This window comes from Lemur catta, chromosome 14, assembly GCF_020740605.2.
Source record: "Lemur catta isolate mLemCat1 chromosome 14, mLemCat1.pri, whole genome shotgun sequence".
NCBI classification, from domain to species: domain Eukaryota; kingdom Metazoa; phylum Chordata; class Mammalia; order Primates; family Lemuridae; genus Lemur; species Lemur catta.
Window position 1 is genome coordinate 47,728,634 of NC_059141.1, and position 19,442 is coordinate 47,748,075.

The following is a 19,442-nucleotide window of genomic DNA, read 5'->3' on the forward strand; positions in this document are numbered from 1 at the left end:
TTTGAGACAGAGTCTCACTTTGTTGCCCGGGCTAGAGTGAGTGCCGTGGCATCAGCCTAGCTCACAGCAACCTCAGACTCCTGGGCTTAAGCGATCCTACAGCCTCAGCCTCCCGAGTAGCTGGGACTACAGGCATGAGCCACCATGCCCGGCTAATTTTTTTGTATATATATTTTTAGTTGGCCAGATAATTTCTTTCTATTTTTAGTAGAGACGGGGTCTCGCTCTTGCTCAGGCTGGTCTCGAACTCCTGACCTTGAGCAATCCACCCGCCTCGGCCTCCCAGAGCTAGGATTACAGGCGTGAGCCACCGCGCCCGGCCTTTTTTTCTTTTTTTTGATTGAGAAAGGGCTCGCCCTGTTGCCTGGGCTAGATTGCAGTGGCATCATCATAGCTCACTGCAACCTCCAACTCCTGGGCTCAAGTGATCCTCCTGCCTCATTGTCCTGAGTATCTGGGACTACTAACAGGCACACAATATCACACCCAGCTAATTTTTTCATTTTTTGTAGAGACAGGAATCTCACTATGTTGCTCAGGCTGGTCTCAAACTCCTGGCCTCAAGCAATCCTCCCATCTTGGCCTCCCAAAATGCTGGGATTACAGGTGTGAGCCACTGACTGTACTTGGCCAAGAACCTAGAGAATTTCTTTTCTTTTCTTTTCTTTTCTTTTTCTTTTTTTTTTTTTATAAATTTCAGAGTATTAAGGGGGTACAAACGTTTTGGTTACATAAATTGCTTTCGTACAGTTTGAGTCAAAATTATAAGTGTGTCCATTACCCAGACAGTGTGCATTGTACCCATTAGTGTGAGTTTACCCATCCCTTCCTCCCCCTTCCACCTGCTTGATTTCCATATGTGCACATAAGTGTGGATCGATTAGTTTCAATTTAATGCTGAGTTTCTAATGAGTTCCCAGCTGCTGCTGATGCTGCTGTCCCAGGGATCTCACTTTGAGAACCACTGTCTTGGGACAAGACCAGGGCTTTGCTGCCTCTTCTGTGAACCCAGCAAGGCCGGAGTTCTAACCCCTGAGAAGTGACTGTGTGTGTGTGGCTGACGTGTGTAAGCTCACAGCCATGCGTGAGCCCTTGCACACCTGCGGTGTGTGCGCCCTGAAGGCAGAGCAGTCTCAGAAGGGTGGGGCACGTCCCTTGTCAAGGCAGAGAAGGGCCCTCCTTCACCAGCAAGCCCCGCTCAGTGGCCTCGGGCCCCCAGGGCTCTGCCTGGCACAGCCTGGGTTTCTCACGGCTGTGCCCCCTCCCGCCAGCCGCTCTCCTGCCTCTCCCCCCGTGCGTCATTTCCCCACATGTGGCCTCCTGCCTCCCTGGCCGAGCCGGGAAAGACCTTTGCAGGTTTCCAGTGTTGAAAAGAGTGTGCTGCCTGCGGAATCCAAAATAAAAACAATGTTAAGTTGTAGTTCAGGAAACTTAAATGTATACTGAAATCAAAAGAGCTTCTTTCTAGGTTTTTCTGATCATGAACTTCTGGATAAGTTCATCAGTGATCGATATTGAAATTATATCTATTGTCTGGTGTCCCTGCTGCGCTGACATGTTAGGTCTAGTGGGAATCCCACCGGTGCCCTTGGAAAGGGGGTGCTTCCTGGGCGCCTGGCCCTGCTGTGGGTGCATGTACTGGGGCACCCTGGGACTCCTGCCCCGACCCAGCCATGGAGCAGAGACCTTTTTCCTCTCCGGAGCAGGCCACTGTCGTCTGTAGGGACTTTGGTCCCTTGCTGAAGGGTCTCTGATTTCTCGGTGGTGGCAGCAGCAGCAGCAGCAGCAGGACTTTGGGGCTTGTTTCTGTCTCATGCTCATTTGGCCGGCATCCTAGAGGGCGAGATGTGTAGAAATAAGAATGTAAACACAAGACAACCTTCTCTCTTTTCTGTCCTGGCCTCCTGCTCCCAGGCAGCTGGAATTTGTTGAGCGTTAGGTGCAAACACAGTGCAGGGCTGGGGTGCCTGAGAGGGTGTCACCAGTTGTAGGAGCCCAGAATAGTACCAGTTCCCCGACACTGCCCCCAACATCCCACCGCCTCCACTGTATATGTAACGGAGATTATATTTTAGAGCTATTAAATCTGAGTTTTTATTTCCTCCTTAAATCATATACTTTTGTAGCTTTCCAACTACATGCCAGGAGACTTGTGGCCTTGTGGAAGGACAGGGTGGGGGCCGCTCGGGACAGAGGGTTAGTGATCAGCTTTGCTGTCCAGAGCTGGCCTTCTGAGTCCATGGCTAGACAGTGGTCTTGAAGGCCAGTCTTCGTTAAAGAGAAAGAAATATTCTAAATTCCTACAGCTCCTATTGACGCATCAAGACTGGACGGTTTGCTCATCAGTTTGTGTGGGGGACGTCCCAGTGAGGCAGGAAATGGAGGGGAAGGGCTGCCCACTGGCTGTGGCTGGGCTCACTCCAATGGTGCAGGGTGGGCACCTCTGGGAAGCAGGTGCTGATCCGGAGTCTAGCCTGCAGGCCTTTGAGCAGGGAATTGCCATCGGAGTCAACGCCTGGGGAGAGCAGGGAAGGAAGCAGCAGTGGACGGGTGAAGACGTGGAGCTGCGGTGCCGGCCCCACAGCAGCCTGGCCTGGCCCCACGGTCGCCTGGAACTAGAATGGCCCTGCGCTGGGCAAAAGTAGCCTTTATGTCTCCACATCGGTCAGTGGATGTGGGTCACCCCAAGGACGGGCGTGACTGTTGTCAAGGCAGCTCTCTGCAGCTGCGGACAGGCCTGCAGGGGGTGACAGCTGGACACTGTCCTCAGACAGGACACACAGCAGCTTGAAGGGGGGTCTGGGGGGTACAGGACAGCATCCACGCTGGCGGAAGAGCAGCACCCCCTACAGATAGCTGTGTGCTCGCAAGTGTGACTGGCTGATTGCCGGTGCTGTGACCTCCAGGCTAGACACTTGGAGACTCGGGTTGGGAGCAGGATTATTTTTCAGGGAGTTTGGCGGAGAAAAGGGTGGGAGGAGCTGCGGGGTGTGAGGGGAGTGGGTGGGAGGAAAGGGGGCTCCTGGAAGCACTGTGGGTTGGGTGCCCCTTCAGCAGTGCCTGAGAGATGCCTTAGAAGTTGCCTGACTGTGTCTCTGCCTGGAGGCTGCTCTGGGTCCTGGCTTCAGTGGGTCACATGCAGCATGACGGAACATTAGCGCTGGGGGTCGCCTAGTTGCCAGAGTGGAGCCAGGAGGGGGCAGAGGACAACAAGGACAATGTAGTGTGCTTTTTATCCAGTGAAGTGAAGCCAGTCTAAAGGATCATCCTTCATTCTAGGGCTATGCACTTCCTGCTTTGGGGGTGAAATAATGGTGATGGCAGATGGTAGCTGTTTACCTGGGTTTGCTTTTTCTTTAAAATTCCTTACTTGGCAGAAGCCCCCAAGAGGGGAAGGGCATGGCCAGGTCGCATCCCCAGGGAGGCGGCCACATCCCTGGGGGCTTCCCTCTGTCCTGAACAGCCTCTACCAGCCCGTCAGCCTCTTCTCTCCGGAGGCCCATCAGAGCCACCTGTCTGGTGACCTCCCTGTCACACCGATGGGGGCTCCTCAGGGCCTGGATAGTGTCTTGTTTATGTCCAGCATCTAGGAGAGTGGCCAGCCCCTCGTCAGTGTCTTATCAATGTTGGCTGATTGAAAATGATATACAAAATTGAAAATCTGACTTGAGTAAGGGATGGGGAACCATATATATATAATCTATTTAGAGCTATTTAACATAGATACAGATGTAAAAGTTTTAAACTAATGATGGGATTTTAGGCACCTTTGAGTGCCTGGCCCACTGGTGCATAATAGATGCTCAAGAAATGTCAGAAATGAATGACAAACGATACATGAGGCTTAAGATATCACCCTGTCAGGGGTGAAAGGGTAGCATTCTTATTTTTACAGGCCCTAAAGCTTAAAGTAAAAGAACATCTCACCAGCCTGGGCAACATAGTGAGACCCTGTCACTACAAAAACTAAGGAAAAAAACAAAAACCAAAAAACAAAACATCCTAGCACTCTGGGAGGCTGAGGAGGGAGGATTGCTTGAGGTCAGGAGGTCGAGACCAGCCTGAGCAAGAGCAAGACCCTCGTCTCTACTAAAAAATAGAAAGAAATTATCTGGACAACTAAAAATATATAGAAAAAATTAGCCGGGCATGGTGGCGCATGCCTGTAGTCCCAGCTACTTGGGAGGCTGAGGCAGTAGGATCGCTTAACCCCAGGAGTCTGAGGTTGCTGTGAGCAAGGCTGATGCCACGGCACTCTAGCCTGGGCAAAAGAGGGAGACTCTGTCTCCAAAAAAACAAAACAAAACAAAACAAAACAAAAATCTCTTCACAAGTTAAGCAGAGCTTTGGAGGAGGATATCAGGGTCTCCATAGCATTACTGGATCTATTCCTCATAGACAGCCCCCCTTGTCCATAAACCAGAGGGTCCCAGGCCAGCCCCTCTAGGAGATGAACCCTTGGCCTGGGCACCAGTGGCCCAGAATTTGAGACCTCAGCTGGGAGAGGGAAAGGCAGCCTCTGCCAAGAGCTGAGCTGCTGCCGACTTGTTTAAACACTGAGGTGCGCTGGGGGCAGTGCCTCGTGCTGAAAGCCTGAAGTTTATCTAGCTGGAGAGGAGAGGCTGGAGAGTTTACATCTGCCGTGGTCCTGGTGTACACAGAGCTCAGAGGCTCTTAAAACCTGTTCATTTCTCAGCATCGGGCTCCAGTAAAAGCTGCCCATCTATGGCTGGCGGAGGAGGAAGTAGGTAAGGCTCGCCTTAGGAGGCGACGCTCCGAAAGCCGCTTGCTGGTTGGGTAGAAGGGGGTCATCCTGGGCATTGCAGACCGAGGGGACTTGGTGTCTGCCCAGGGTGTTGGCAAATGTGAAAACAAGTGCTTGGCTGCAGTGAGGACAAGGGGTTGGCAAAGGCTTGGCCCCTCTGCCGAAAGGCTCTAGTCCTGCCCTCGTGGCGGTCTCCGCTGAGCAGGTGCTCTGACGACCAGCCTAGAGTTAGCAGAAAGGCTCGTATCTCTGCTTCAGGAAGCTCCTGGCCAAGCTGGGGAGCCACATGCCAGCCTTGCAGGGGGAACTCACCATACCCTTCTGTCAAATGGGTGATGACATGAGCTTCAAGCTTCAGAGGAGGGAGGAAGAGGCCTTTGGGGGCTGCGGAGAGTGAGCAGGAGGGCTGACACTTGAGTGGCTCCTGGAGGTCACAGGGAGGGAGCCATGGGAATGAGCCCTGAGCCTGAGAGAAAGGCCAGAGCAGCTGGCTGAGCCGAGGGTTCCTGCGGGAAAGGATGGGAGAGGTAGCAAATGTAAATGCCAGTTCCCAGCCCCAGGGGTGCAAGAAAGGTCCTGATTCTCTGAAAATCAACCTGATCTTGACTCCGAGTGCCCATCGTGTTGAGCTGGCAGGGAAATCCAGCTCCTTACTCTTGGGATCTCACTGCCCACCTCTGGGGCCGTCTGTAGTGCCAAGGCTTCTGGGCCTCTGGGGTGGGGCCTTTACTGGTCATTAATCCACACGAGTCACTTTGGAGAGGCCTCTGCAGGGTTCTTGAGGTCTGGGGGCAGGAGACTGTTGTTTCTGAGCCACTCCTGTGGCCTAGGACTTCAGGCTTCAGCTGGGGATGGGGCCTTGGGATCCCAACTTTCCAGAACCCCCCCAGCGCGGCCATTCCTCCCAGGGCCCTGCTAGGGAGAGGGACTGAACAGCCACTTCTCCTGGCCTCACGGTCCTCCCTTCTCCCTGCCTTCTCAAGGAAATCCTGCTTCTGTAAAACTCAGCCTCCTCCCCCAAATCCCACCATCCTTCGTACCCTTTCATGGTATCTTTGATAAGATCCAGAACACTGGCAACCGAACAAAAACAAAAACAACAACAACCAACGCCCCCAAATACCCAGCCAAACAAAAACATTCTGCTTTCCTCAAGGGCATGGAGATCCTTAATCTTCAGACCTCACCAAGAAGTGAGAAAAATATTTGCATTCCATCCTTTCAGTGTGGCCCAGAAAGGCAGGAAAAACTAAACTAAGTTTCCATATTAAAGCAATCGGACTATCCATCTCCTGCCCGAGATGAGGCTGGAGGGGGAGAGCGAGGGCTGATGGGGAGAACCTGAATGCCCTTTCTGGGGTCCCCTGTCTGGGGTCACCTACTGGTCCTTCAAGCACCCTCAAATTCCACCTCCTGGAGGATGCACCAACATGTGACATTGGGGCAGAATGCCTTCATTAATGTCATGCTGGGGTGGTCCACTCAAGATCATATGCAAAATATTTTTCTCCACTCACTTCGTCATAGGAGAGCAGAACCTGACCCCGTTGCAGCCTTAGCTCTCCTGGAAATCACGGACTGGCCCTCACAATGTCAGTTTGGGCTACTCGAGTTTAGTTACACAAAAATGACATCATGAAGCTGAGAGATTCAGAAGACCCCCTAACCAATGGAAAACAGGGATGAATTAAGGTGTTATGTGCCTTCGACTCATGCTGGAATCCCAGCTAGTCCTTGCCACACCTTGTTATAAAAATTTTTCGCTCAGCCAAAAAATGTGCCTGGACCCACAGGCTCTTCTGTCTCTGTCCACCCAATCCAGGTCACCATGATCGTTAGATTTGCCACAGTGGCCTCCTCACCGCTCCCTCCACTCCATTCTCCATGTCTGCCCATGGTGACCTTTTCTTAAAAACACAACCTGACCAAGTACATCCTGCTTAAAACCCTTTAGTGAGTCTTCATTGTTCTTAGAATTGCGAAGGAAATAGCCCCACTCCCCTACCAGCAGTGACTGCTGACTGTCCCTCAGGAACCACTTCCCTCTTCCTTTTAGAAATAGAACCTCCCTGAGTGTCAGCTGTCACCAGCTAATGACTACATTTCCAAGACTCCTTCCAAGCTCACTGTGGTCACACAACTAAGATCTGGCCAGAGGGATGTGTGCAGAAGTGATGCATACAACTTCAAGGTCTCATCTTTAAAGAAGGAGCTGATTGCTCTTCACTTCCACACCCTCCTTCCTACTGGCTGGGCAATGGCTCCCTCCACAGCAACAACAGGAGCTGCCATCTTGAATCCACAGAGGGAAGCCATGTTGAGGATGGCCGAGACTGGGAAGGGCCGGGGCTATTACTGAAAAAGAAAAAGGAAACAAAACAAAATAAACTTCTCTGTTCTTTGAGTAAATGTTTTTTTGGGATCTCTTTATTACAGCATTTAACCATAGATAATCACTAGCCTTCAAGAACTTCCTTTATGCATATATAAGTTAATATTTTTCTTCCACATTCTAGCAGCATTCCTGTGCTTTTCTTCTTGTTAACATCCTGCTCCATCATACTCATTCAAGAGTGTTTTTCCTACCATGCTAAGAAATCTATGAGGCCAGGAATTATGTCTCTGTTGATTACCACTCTCGCCTCCCTTTCCCCCACTGTGCTTGGCACAAAGTATGTGCCCAATGATACCTCGTGATTAAATGAATGAATGGGCCAGGCGCAGTGGCTCCCACCTGTAATCCTAGCACTGTGGGAGGCTGAGGCAGGAGGATCACTTGAGGCCAATAGTTCAAGACTAGCCTGGGTGACACAGTGAGACCCCATCTCTACAAAAGAATTTAAAAATTAGCCAGATGTGGTGGTATGCATCAGTTGTCCTAGCTACTTGGAAGGCTGAGGCGGGAGGATCGCTGGAGCCCAGGAGCTTGAGGCTGCAGTGAGCTACACTCCAGCTTGGATGACAGAGCGAGACCCTATTAAAAAAAAAAAAAAAAAAAAAAGGAATGGTTGGGCAAATGAATGAACTCACTGAAATAACCTGATGTGATACTAGGAATCTTCTTTGCTGTAAGTAACACTGACTTAAACAAATAGGGGCTTCTTATTCTCATATAACCAGAAGTCTGGAAATGGGTGATTCCACGAGAAACAGCTCAACAATATCAACAGCTCTTCGGTTTTTCTTGACCTTCTCATGGCCACAAGATGCCTGCACAGCTCCAAGGTTCATGTCCTTACATGATAGCACGCCCATCCCCGGAAGGGAGCAGGAAGGAAAAGAACTTTCCTTCTAAGCTTCTTTCTTTTTGTCAACGAGGAAAATCTTCCCCAGGAGTCCCCCAGGGGATGTCCCTTCCATCTCATTGGCCAGACTAGGCCACATGACCACCCCTAGCTGCATGGGGAGCTGGGAAAGGAATCTTCCTCCTGCTTCAGGACCCTGCTGGGTTTTGTCACTGGATCCTGCGGGAAGAAGCCAGTTCTAGGAGCCCTTGCCCCTCCTTTCCCAGGTGGTCTCATTTGGGAGGACAACGGGATATCATGATGTGGTCAAAAATCAATGGCCACGTGTTGTGCCTGTGTCTTACTCATCCCCGACCCTCCACACCCACTCCTGCTCCTGCCTGGGCCCAGCCTCATGCCCCTCGGAGGGGGCAGGCTGTAGCCCGAGTGCCTGTAATACACAGATAGCAGCACTAGAGGGCGGCCTTGCTGCTTTAATCCTTGGGACCACAAGGGCTTGAAGAAGGCTCAATCAGATGATGATGACAACGACGGTGATGACCAAGGCTACTATTTATTGAGCCAAGATGATTCATCATCTCTAATCAGCAGGTCTTCCCGTGCACACCACGTTCTTCTTCTGTGTTCCGAATCTCAGAAAATGAACCACACCCACCCAGCTACCTAAGCCTGAAACCCGGCACCGCCATCAATTTCTTCCTCTCTCACTCTCCACACTCTGGCCCACTCCTGTGCCTCCTTCATCCTGTATCTAGGCCCCTCCACGTCTCTCTTTCCCACGGTGCTTCCCCTCTGACTCCCCATTCAATCTACAGAGAGCCGCAGGCCCTGATGTAGGCCAGGGGTCCTGAACTTTGCTGCGCATTGGAATCACCCAGGGAGCTTTGAAAACTCCAGATGCCCACAGCACACTTTAGACCAGGGAAGTCAGGATGTCTGGGGTGGGAGCGAGGCATCAGTACTTTTAAAAGATCCCCAGGCGGTTCCAGTTAGCAGCCAAGTTTAAGCACCATCCGCCCTTGGTCTGAGACCCCCCTCCAGGCCCTTTTGCCTGGGTGACCCAGGCTAATCCGGCGGGGCCCTGATGTCACTGCACTGACATCACTGCACTGCTGGACGCAGGGAGCTAATGAACTGCGCCTCCGGTTTCCACACTTAACAAGCTGTGCTGTCACTGCTTGTTCTAACGTCTGCCTCCCCCGACCCCCCCCCCCCCGCAGCCGTCAGTCCTTCCTCCACCTAGAGAAAAGCCGTGTTCCCTCCTGCTTCTGTGTGTGAATGGAGCAAATCTTTACAACACGAGAGGTAAGTTCTGCTATTCTTAACAATTTTGAATTTTGCCCTAAGTTTTTATTTTTACAGGTCATCTGTGTATAGTGTTTAAAGCACAAAGAGATACATCTTCTCTTCAAATGTGGATATAAATATAAAGATGCCTGTTCTTAATACTCTCAAAGACATTTAGTCCTATTTTCTACTTGGAATTCCCAAGCTGTGGCTAATACTTGCCCAGGGACCTTGAGACTGTGGGAAATACCACAAATGCTTATGGTTTATGGAAAACCAAAACCAAAAAAATTTTAAGCAAGAGGTGAAAGCAGGGAGCAGATAGGCTGAGTTAATCTGCAGATGTCTGTGGCTGGGGGGGGGTCCTGCCTGTGCTGGAGTAGCAGGTGGGGAGTGAACACCTGGCCTACCTGGGGGGTACAGGGCTGGAACCCATCCTTGTCCCCTCCCGTGGAGGTTGTACAATTCAATGCCCCATTCTACAAAGGAAGAAACCCCAGACTTAAAGGCTAAATGAATCACCCAAGATCCCATTACTAATAAGCAACAGAGGGAAAATTCAAACTCAGCTGTGAGTGACTATCCATATTATTTCCATTACATCAGGATGAGTCAAAGTTCCCAAGCTGCTTTCACTTCACTCTTTAAATTTTTTTTAAATTTAATTTTTATTAAAGCAATACATAGTTTAAGAAGTGTGACCGGGTGCAGTGGCTTGCATCTATAGTTCTAGGACTTTGGGAGGCCGAGGTGAGAGGATCCCTTAAGGCCAGGAGTTTGAGACCAGCCTGGGCAAAATAGTGAGACCCCATCTCTACAAAAAATAAAAAAATTAGTGGGGCATGGTAGCATGTGCTTGTAGTCCCAGCTACTCGGGAGGCTGAGGCAAGAGGATCACCCAGGTTGAGGTTGCTGTGAGCTATGATGATGCCACTGCACTCCAGCCCAGGCAACAGAGCAAGACCCTGTCTCAAAAAAAAGGGGGGACATCAAATAATATCATAAAACTAATAATCATAAAAAACAGTTCCCTTATAATATTTCTCTAATCCTAATTCCTATCCTTTAGAGGCATCTGATTTCAATGCTTTTAGCCATCTTTCTGAAATTTATATCCATGTCTTAACATAATAAAACCATTTCTTAATTTGTAAGTTTAAGTGATTATCTTGTTTGTTGGGTGAGGGGATATATATTTGGCTGATCTTTTTTTCTAATTTCTCAAATTGAATGAAACCATACATTTTTAGTCTCCTATTTTAAATAAAAAAGAATTTAAGGTCACTATATTTCTTTTGAGTACAGCTTTACTATAACTCATAGGTTTTAGCTGTATTCTTTGCTTCCTTACTTTCTAGAAAATTTGCTATTTTTATTTGCAAGCTTTTCATTGATCTTGGAGTTGTTTTAAAAGAATGTTTCATAACTTTCCAATAGTTGAGAGAATTTTTTTGCCAAGTATTTTCCTGTTGATTTCTAGTTTTATTGGTTTATAATCAGCATATGCTGCATATGAAATCTCTACTTTTCAGAATTTATTAAAGTTTCCACTGTGGGCAAGTACATGACTAATGATGGTCAACTTTCCATGAGCACATGAAAAGGATGTATATTCTGTATTTGTGGTGTTAAAAATTCAAAATATGACTATTAAACTGAGCTTGTCAATTATGTTATTTAATCCTGTATACATGATTATTCTTTGTGGATTGAATCTAAAAAGATTTAAAACAAGTATATTAAAATGTCTAACTATAACTTATTAATTTTGGCTTTTATGTTATTTGGTACATAAAGGTTTGTGGCTTTTCCACAAGTTTTTCAGTTACTATACTTTGTCCTGTTTCATACTTTTTCTTATATGTCACATTTATATTAATGTTGTGATTCTAATATTTTTTTGTTTGTTTGCTTTTGCCTGTTATCTCTTTTGCCTGTACCTTTATTTTCAACTTTTCTTTTTCAATTTGTTTTTGGTATATTTCACATCAATAACATATATAGCTAGATATGTTTTCAATGCAACCGACAATCTCTTAGATAGCAGCATGAACCTGTTCACATTTGGGTTGTACCTGAAACGCTTTCATTCCTTCCATCATGTCTCACACTTACATTTTATTTTGTGCAATGTGGTTCTTTCCTCTTTATGTCTTTCTTTCCTTTTCCTTCTGGGTCAAATTCTAGAATACCTGCTGCGGAGTTTCTAACTAACTTAATTAAACCTTTAGTTCTCTATTAATATGTAAAACTTAAATAACTGCATTTCCCCCAGTAAGACCTTTTACTTACCCTGTCTTTTGCAAGATAAATAAAAACTTTTAGAAAGTTTTGTCTTCCCCATTCTCTTCTTTTCTCCACTCAAGGTCCTAGGTTTTGCTGAGATCATTTAACTTTTGTAGTCCTAGGCTATTTTATTCCAAGAGTTCTCATTAAAAAAAACACATATATATATATATATACACACACACACATAAGCGTATGTCATGTTATCATCCATTAGATAATCCATTTAAAATTTTCTTAAAATAATTTTATTGTACTTATTTAAGATATATAACATGATATGGGATACATATAGGTAGTAAAAATGTACCCATCTTGTTTTTGTGGCAAGAGTAGCTAAAATCTCATTTAGCATGAATTCCATATATAGTGCAGTTTTATTACCTACAGTCCTCATGTTGTACATTAGCTCCCTAGATCTCTAGACTTGCTCATCCTACATATCTGCTACTTTGTATCCTCTGACCTACGTCTTCTTCCCCCATCCCCCTGCCCCTGGTAATCACTGTTTTGTTCTCTATCTCTGTATATGTGAAAAATTTTTTAAAGATTCCACATATAAGTGAGATCATGTAATATTTTTCTTTCTGTGTATGGCTTATTTCACTTAGCATGATGTCCTCCAGGCTTATCTTTGTTGTGGCAAATGGCAAGATCTCATTTTTTAGGGTTGAATAATATTCCATTGTATCTAGGTACCAGTTTCTTTATCCATTTGTCCTTTGACGAACACTTAGGTTGTTTCCACATCTTGACTACTGTGAATAATGCTGCAATGAACATGGAGTGCAGATATCTTTACGAGATGGTGATTTCATGTCCTTTGGGAATGTGCCCAGCAGAGGGATTGCTGTCACATGGTAGCATCCATTTAGATTTAACTGTATCTATTGCTCGTTATTGTTTTCCCTCTGTCTTCTCCCATCTTGAGATCTCTGCTGATTTCCATGCCATTTGGGTAGAGTACTTCCTGGGATAGCCTACTTATGTCTTATAGGTACAGGCACAGTATTCTCTCGGACACCTTGCATGTGCAAAATTATTGTACGTTACCTTCAGGTCACTGATATCATGGCAGGACATAGAGTTTTAGGTCATGGTTATTTCCAAGCAATATTCTATTGATGTTGTTTCTCTGTCTTCCAGATTCAAGAATTAAGAATGAAAAAATCTAATGCTTATCACATGCTCTTTTCTTTGAGGAATCTGTTATTTCTGCTCGAAGATTATAGAATTTTCTTCTTTATCTCTGTTTATCTTTAGGAAAATTTAGGAATTTACCAATGTATACCATGGCTATAAAACAGTATCCATTTTATTTAAATATGCCTGGTATTCAATGAGTCCTTTAAATTTGAAAACACAAGCTTTTCTTCACCACAGGGAACGTCTATCATTTCTTTATTACTTCTCTTATTAGTTTAGGATACTTTAAGATACAAGTAAAAGAAAATTTGAGTAAAGAATGACTTGAACAAATAGATGCTTATTTTCCTCACTTCATAAGCCCGGAGCTAAGCAGTTGCTGTCTTTGGTTCAGTTGTTCCACACTGTCAGGGGTTGGGTTGGCATCTTTTTGGCTCTCTGGGCCTCCTCCTCTGTGTTCACAGAATGACTGGGGCAGCTCCAGGCATCACGTATGCATTGAAGGTAGGGAGAAAGGAGAAACAAGTGCTGCACCAATGGCATATGCATTTTATATTGGGAAAAACCCAAAAATCTTTCTGGAAGCTTATGTCTCACTGGCCAGAACTGTGTCATACATGAAGGGAAGCTGCTAGTAAGTGTATGTCACCCTTCTAGCCTCTATAGTGAGGTCAGAGAAGGGAGAAGGCAGTGGGAACGTGGCTGAGCGAGTCCCGCCCCGGCACCTGCCACGCTGCTTCATCCTGGATCCGTCTCTCCCTTCCTGTGCCTGCCTCCTGTGTCCGTGCTCTGTGTTGTGAGATGACTTTCTCACATCATCTGCCAGACCAGCAATTCTCTTCTCAGCATTGACCGGCCTCTACTGAATTGTTATATTTGAAAGTCATGCTTTTTAGTTTGCAAGAATCTGTGTGTGTGTGCTCCAATCTCATTTTCTCGAAAGTTCCTGTAAGCTTTTTCCCCTTTTGTGAAGTCCTCTTCTGTCTCCCTCACCTAGGGCTTCCTCCTTCACATCACTGAGTCCCCTTAAATGGTGATTTTTCTTTACTTGCTCATATTTTTTCCCCCTCGGTCCCCAAAGGGACCAGGGTGCTGATATTTGTAGAGTAGGGCCAAACCAGTAAGTGCTGGAAGATCCTTTACTTTCTGTTGTCCTGGGCCTACGGCAAGGGAGGAGCCTGGCACACAGTCACTCCTTCACTTCTCTCTATCCCAGGTGTCCCCAGATGCTCCCTGGCCAGCTGGGATCCCTCAGCCTGCAAGTGCAGGTCCCCCAGGCCCACAGTAGTCAGCTGGGCGGGGAAGGCCCAAGGACCACACACAGGTTCCACTGGTGGGGTCACCTTCAGAAACCAGGACTTCCCTCCCACATGATGCTGAAAGGAGGACTTCTGCCACTGGTCCTTAAGCTCTAGCTTAGGGCAGGGATGCCCCAAACCTGGTCTTGCCCTTAAGATGGAGGGGCTCTCCTTGGCCTCAGGTGCCCTTCTGGGCTGCCTGGTTATGTTACCCAGAGAGTGGGTGGACTGGCAGGGGGCAGGGGTGAGGGATACGTGCCATCAATGCTGGCCTAGTGGGGCTTCCCTGGAGGCATTCCGTCTGTCAGCAGTTAGATTGAATTAGATCAGTGGTTTCAAACAGTGGGTTGTGACTAGAATTAAAACAAAAGGGATAGTATAAAAAAACATAAGAATGCATCCCATGGTAAGAGTGAGTTTGTTTCAGACAAGTTTAGCTCAGTTGTGTGTTTTGTATGTACGTTAGGTTCTAGTATCTATTTTTGGGTAATGTTTAAAACGTATGAACAATGCTAAATTAGAGGACATTCTGGAGGCAGTTGATTTGGCTTTAAATCAACTGTGTAAAATTGGAGGAAGATTAGATCTTTTACTAAAAGAATTCCATGACACTCTCTACCCCCAGCTGACTTGAATTACCAGGTAGCCTCACAGCATCTGTGATGTACTATTAATATACGCTAAATAGTAGGTTAAATTGCAGGCTCACACTCAGAGTGCATTCTTCTACAGCCCCCCCTGCAACGGTCTTGCCCCAGCCCCTAGGAATTCGAGACTAACCCAGTTTCTCTGCAGTTGTGAAATGCTCAAGGCCGTTTGCTCTGGCAGAGTGAGAAAACAGCGCTCCAGTGTGTGCCAGGTGCATAGAGTGGTGGAAACCAGCCTCAAGCTCCAGTCCTGCAGGGACTGTAAAGGGCACAGACTCGAAGAGTGTGTCTCCTCCTGAGTAAAACAGGGAGAACCCTTCCTGTCTCGTCTTCCCCGAAAAGTGATTATGATGACCTGTGAGACAGAAAAACAGTTCGGTCAACACATATTGGTAACAGAAAATTATGTTTTGCTAATGGAGGCCTTTTATTTTTTTCTGAGCAGGGCCAAGAGGGATTTGGGCATGCAAGATAGAAAGTAGGTGCTGTGGCTGAGCTGAGTTCAGCAGACAGGAAAGAGGAAATTGAAATGCCCTGAGGGAAAACATAGGATGTAGGAGAAAGAAGACAGAGAGTCTGGGGACAGAGAACTGACCCCTGCCCAGGACCCAACAAGATTTTTGTCAAATGCCTGGGTGACTGGATTTCTGGTGGAACCCCGGGGAAGGATAGACTTCTGCAGTCTGATGTGGGGCTGCCAAAACAGCCCACAGGGCCGCGGGGACAGCTGACTTGGGGCATCCCATTTAATGAGCTCCAACATGTGCAGGCACCTGGCACCCAGACAGCATGGTGGATCTGGTGCTAAGGCGACCCTTCCCACCTCGTAGTGCCGGCAATCCAGTGGGAAGAGGGCACTACCCGAGTAAATCTCAGAGTGATGAATGCTCTAATATGTGGGGTGAAGGTGCTTTGTGGACTGTAAACTGTAAAGTTTACCCTTTAGAGGCTGCTGGGAGTCCCATAGCAACCAGCACACAGCAGGACACTGGCTTGTTAATTTCTCCGGCATATACCAGCAGTGCTTTCCAGTATAAGCCTTCCGTCTCTTCTCCTGCCCACCTTCCTCGATAGCTATAGGATCAAGTCTGTGTCCCCCAGTCTCCCACACCCAGCACCCTCAGACTGCTCTGGGAGCCCAGCCGGCTCCCCTCCCCCAGCAGCACCCAGCCTTTCCCAAAGGAGCTGCCTTGCCCTTCCAAGCGACAGGTGGAGCTGCTTGAGCCATGATTCCTGTGTGCCCGACCACTCCCTGCGTGAGTCATGCAGGCCTGGCCCAACATCCCATCAGCCCGTGCTCCCCTCTGCTGCCCCGGAATGCCTGGCTGAACCCAGGGGGTCCGTCTTTGTGGGCAGGCAGCTCCAAGACTTTTCTTCTGTCAAAGCCCCGTGAGACACACTTGGGGTCTCCGTAGCTAGAAGGGCCCCTCTCCTTTGGGGGTGAGAGGTGCGAATGGCATTCTCTCAGTCTGTCAGCCCCTTGGCATTGGCCACTTAAAAGAATCTATTACTTGGCCGGGCACAGTGGCTCACACCTGTAATCCTAGCACTTTGGGAGGCCAAGGCGGGAGGATTGCTCAAGGTCAGGAGTTCAAGACCAGCCTGAGCAAGAGCGAGACCCTGTCTCTACTAAAAAATAGAAATTAACCAGACAACTAAAAATATATAGAAAAAATTAGCCAGGCATGGTGGCGCATGCCTGTAGTCCCAGCTACTTGAGAGGCTGAGGCAGTAGGATTGCTTGAGCCCAGGAGTTTGAGGTTGCTGTGAGCTAGGCTGACGCCATGGCACTCTAGCCAGGGCAACAGAGTGAGACTCTGTCTCAAAAAAAAAAAAAAAAAAAAGAATCTATTACTTAATTGGAAAATGTGCAAAGGATAAAAACAGGAAATTTATAGAACTATGAATGGCTAGTCAAACATGTTAAAATACACTCAATCTCACTAATCAGGGAAGTAAAAAAGGAAACAAAAGAATATTTTTCTATTTACAAAACATTTTCTAGCTGGGTGTGGTGGTGCACACCTGTAGTCCCAGCTCCTGGGGAGGTCCAGGCAGGAGGATGGCTTGAGCTCCAGGAGTTGGAGGCTGCAGTGAGCTATGATGACACCACTGCACTCCAGCCTGGGAGACAGAGGGAGACCCTGTCTCTTAAAAAAAAAGTTTTATTGTGCAATATAGCACACACGAAGAAGAGGACAGAACACATAAATATATAGCCATGAGCAAGGTGCCACTCCTCTTTCAGCTTGAGTTTCTCTGTCCATTCATGCAGGTGCTGGACACAATGATGTCTAAAGATCCTCCCAGCTCTGGGGCTCCTTGAATCAGCACAACTGTCAATCTTGGTTTACTGCTAATTCCTTCAGTGACCTGGGGAAATAGTCTCTGTTTTCTCATTTGTAATTAAGCATACAAACACCTGCCCGACCTGCCTCACAGCAACTGATCTTGGTGGCTCCAAAAAATGTTGGGGAAGAAAGGCAGCTAGAAGACAGATGCCTTAGGAGGGTGGAGGCCAAGCATGGGGCCAGGGCCTGGGCTATGAGGAAGGGAAGTAGCTCTGGGGCACCCTGGGGCCTTGCCCTTGTAAGGGAAGGAAGACTCTGCCTTTGAGGGTGTGATAATAGTCTATGAAATAAACTCAGAGTAGGCAGATGAACAGGAGAAAAGGTATATAAATTTATTACATACACAGGGGCCTCATATGAAAGAAAAGTGAATACCCCAAAACCTAGTGATATCTAGAAGCTTATATATCTCCTTCATAGGGGATATGGCTGAGGAGATGTAGGCAATTTAGGGGACAATAAATGATTTTTGAAAGATGAGTGGGCCCTAAGAAGAACAGGTGACAGACTGTGACAAAGAATTGGAGGAAGAGGAAAGAAGAAGGGGATAGCTATTCAGTGCCTTAACACAACACTCTGTATTAATGCATGATTCTATGGGTTGGCAAATTTGGGCCGGGCCCAGCGGGGTGGCTCTGCAGGTCTTGCCTGGATTCACTCACATGGGTAGAGTTAGCTGTTGGGTTGATGGGCCGGGTGGGCTAAGATGGTTTCACTCACATGTTTGGCCGTTGGTGTCTGCTAGCAAGGAACCTCGGCCCTACTTCCTGTGGTCGCTCCAGCAGACCAGCTCAGACTTGTTCTCATGACAAGTCAAGGCAACTTGATTCCTAGGCTTAGAACTAAAACAACTTCACCCCTATGATCACTTCCGTGACACGCTGTTGGTGAAGATAAGTCAGAAATACAGCATAGATTCACGAGGTGGGGAAATATTAATAGGTTCTACCTCTTGATAGGAAAAGCCACAAAGAATTCATGGCCATTTAAAACCTCCCATGTAGAAGCTACTAACTCTTGTGTATTTGGTGGATTGGGAAGAATTCCAGGTGTGAACTCCCATGTGAATGGTTCCATATCTGCTTGGGAGTGTACTCTTCCCTGTGTTATCTGTTCTTGCCTCTTCCATTTCTTGCTCTTTCCCTCCCCAAGCCATTCTAATAAGTGCCCTGTGGAAAGAGCTCTCGTCAAAGTCACCATGACTTGCATCTTGCAAAGCCAATGGTTGATTCACTGTGCGGCCCCCACTTGACCTCCCAGGACATAGTAGAAGCCTTGCTATATGAAGGGGCATTCCCAAGATACCACCTCCTGCTCCACATCTCTTTTAGCTTCTCTGAGCATCCCTGTCCCCTTACTGGCTGCACCTTCTCTGTTTTCTTTGCTGGCCTCTCCCACTCAGTGTGGGAGGGCCCCAGCGTGTCTTTGGTATCTTGTCTTGTTACATTTTCTCCCTAGATGATCTCACATAGGCCCAAAGTTTAAATGGATCTGATGCCACTCAAATCTATATCATCCACCCCAAACATTACCGCTGAACTCCCTAGACAACTCCACCTGATTTTGAAAAGACGTCTCAAAAAATAAAATGGCCAATGAAATTCAATTTCTCTTTAGTGTATGTGCTGGCAACGTGAGCACAAAACTAATTGATTTGTGACCCAACCTCCCCCCACCCCCCACTCTTCCTTATCTTCTTCACCTTTGTAAGTGGGGGCAACACCTACCTAGTTGTTCAACGCAAAAGAACTCCATCTGGAAGCCCTGTTGGTTCTACCTCTAATATATATTCTCAATCCAACAGCTTGTCACCATTTCCAATGCTGTCCCCGAAGTCCAAGTCAAACCTTTTTGCACTGGGACTGCTGCAATGTCCTCCTAGCCAGTCTTCCTCCCCCGACAGGCTCGCACCCTCCTGTCTATCCCCCACACAGCAGCCTGCTAAAGCACCTCCTTCCACCCTCCCAGTAGCCCCTGCACGAGCTGCTTGGATCCCTCCAAGGTCTTTCCAGTCTCAGGACTTTGCACTTGCTGTTTCTTCCACTTGGGAGCTCTTCTCTCAGATCTTTAGTATGTATCCATATCTGAAATTACCCTTTTAATGTGTTTGTTTTCATGCGTTGCATGTGCCCACAACTCCTCACTTCCCAGCAGAATAGAACAGAAGCTCTTGTCTATCATGTTTGCAGCTGTATCCCCAGAGCCTGGGCAGGACTTGACTCATCGTAGAAGCTCATTTTACATTTGCTGACTGATCCGTTGACTGTGAGGATTACAGTTAGGATTGTTAGAACTGAAAGATAAACAGTCCAACTTCCTTGTTGCACAGATGGGGAAACAGGGGCACAGAGAGAATCCCTTGCCCAGTGGCACAGAGGCAGACTTAGCCAAGCCAAGCTGGTCATGCACAATCCGTA